This window comes from Henckelia pumila, chromosome 3 (assembly GCF_033568475.1).
Source record: "Henckelia pumila isolate YLH828 chromosome 3, ASM3356847v2, whole genome shotgun sequence".
NCBI lineage: Eukaryota > Viridiplantae > Streptophyta > Magnoliopsida > Lamiales > Gesneriaceae > Henckelia > Henckelia pumila.
In genome coordinates this window covers 6676214-6678713 of record NC_133122.1, presented here as the reverse complement: position 1 = coordinate 6678713, position 2500 = coordinate 6676214, and positions in this window count along the sequence as shown.

Genomic DNA, 2500 nt, shown 5'->3' with positions numbered 1-2500 from the left:
TACACATGCTAGATTCCCAAACACCGATATTCCTTCTTTCCGACCAACCGTAATAGAAAACAAGCCTACAAAGAGTTCGCGATCCGCATTCCTAAAAAGCTCATGCATGCAATATAGCAAGAAACGGGGTGCGAAATGACATCGGGGTGAAAAAACACTCCTGTCGGCCGCCGGCCGGAAAACCCGCCGGAGCGGCAGCCGGAAGGGGCGCCCATCGGGGAAGGTTGTCATGAGGTTGGACGAGCATGGGAGGCATTGCCCCGACACCTTAACCAAGCCCATGGCCAAACACCCTCCTCCCCCTATAGTATACTTAGGAGAAAAAACCCAAGTTTCAGGAAAAGTGGGTTTTTGGGCTGAGGAATCATAATAAATTTTTTCTTTTTTTAAACATTTTTTTTGGGCCAAATGTGAATATAACTACAAACATGCCTTATTTATGCATGAAACATGAGGGAAATAAATATTTGTGCCGTGAGAATCATCAATTTACTCGCTCGTTTGCGCTACATGCCGCACGGTGCCCCAAACTTGGGCACTCATGGTGGCACGAATCCGACGCCTTAGATGCATTATTTATGCATGAAAACTTGAGAGAAAACAACATTGTGCCGTGAGAATCAAAGTTTGGCTCGCTCATTTGCGCAACGTGCCGCAAGGGGCAGCCCGCCCGTGCGCACGGTGACCCCAACTTGGGCACTCATGGGGGCACGAATTCGACGCCTTGGATGCATTATTTATGCATGAAAACTCGAGAGAAAACAACATTGTGCCGTGAGAATCATAGTTTGGCTCGCTCGTTTGTGCTACGTACCGCACGGGGCAGCCCTCCCGTGCGCACGGTGCCCCCAACTTGGGCACTCATGGTGGCACGAATCCGACGCCTTAGATGCATTATTTATGCATGAAAACTTGAGAGAAAACAAAATTGTGCCGTGAGAATCATAGTTTGGCTCGCTCGTTTGCACTACGTGCCGCACGTGGCTGCTCGCCCGTGCGCACGGTGCCCCCAAATTGGGCACTCATAGTTGCACGAATCCGACGCCTTAGATGCATTATTTATGCATTAAAACTCGAGAGAAAACCACATTGTGTCGTGAAAATCAAAGTTTGGCTCGCTCGTTTACGCTACGTGCCGCACGTTGCCGTTCGCCCGTGCGCACACTGCCCCTAACTTGGGCACTCATGGTGGCACGATTTCGACGCCCTAGATGCATTATTTGCACGAAGGATGATAACAAAATTGTTTAATTTGAATCATTCATGATAATCGGACGTTTGAGATACGTGCCACATTTACTTGCATTTATTTTCCATGGAGCTTGCAACTTAGGTACTTTTTTCGTGGATCACGGGCAAGTGTCAAGTGCCAAGTACACACACGTTTTATTTTCCCAAGTTTTGGGGACGCGCACACCCAAGTATTAAGTGCCAAGTGCTAGCACGTTTTACATTGTCCATGTTCCGACCACATGCTTACGCCGACGTGCGCAAGTGCCGCCTACGCACACATTTCATTTGCCTAATATCCGGGCAGTCGCACGTTTTGCTTCGCCCATGTTCCGACCACACTCGCACGCCGCCGTAAGCATTGCACATGCGCACGTTTCATTTGCCTAATATCCGGATGTTTTGCTTCTCCCATGTTCCGACTACACGCGCACGCCGCCATGCCCAAGTGCCAAGTGCCGCACGCGCACGCGCACGTTTCATTTGCCTAATATCCGGACATTTTGCTTCTCCCATGTTCTGACCACAAGCGCACACCGTCGTGCCCGACATGCCCAAGTGCCAAGTGCCGCATTGCGCATGCGCACGCGCATGTTTCATTTGCCTAATATCTGGACGTTTTGCTTCTCCCATGTTCCGAACACAAGCGCACACCGTCGTGCCCGACGTGCCCAAGTGCCAAGTGCCGCATTGCGCATGCGCACGCGCACGTTTCATTTGCCTAATATCCGGACGTTTTGCTTCTCCCATGTTCCGACCACACGCGCACGCCGCCGTGTCCGACGTGCCCAAGTTCCAAGTGCCACATTGCGCAAGCGCACGCGCACGTTTCCTTTGCTTAATATCCGTACGTTTTGCTTCTCCCATGTTCCGACCACACGCGCACGCCGTCGTGCCCGACGTGCCCAAGTGCCAAGTGCCGCAATGCGCATGCGCACGCGTACGCGCACGTTTCATTTGCCTAATATCCGGACGTTTTTCTTCTCTCATGTTCCGACCACACGCGCATGCCGCCGTGCCCGACATGCCCAAGTGCCAAGTGCCAAGTGCCGCATTGCGCATGCGCACGCGCACGTTTTATTTGCCTAATATCCGGACATTTTGCTTCTCTCATGTTCCGACCGCACGCGCACGCCGCCGTGCCCAAGTGCCAAGTGCCGCATTGCGCATGCGCACGCGCACGTTTCATTTGCCTAATATCTAGACGTTTTGCTTCTCCCATGTTCCGACCACACGCGCACACCGCCGTGCCCAAGTGCCAAGTGCCGCA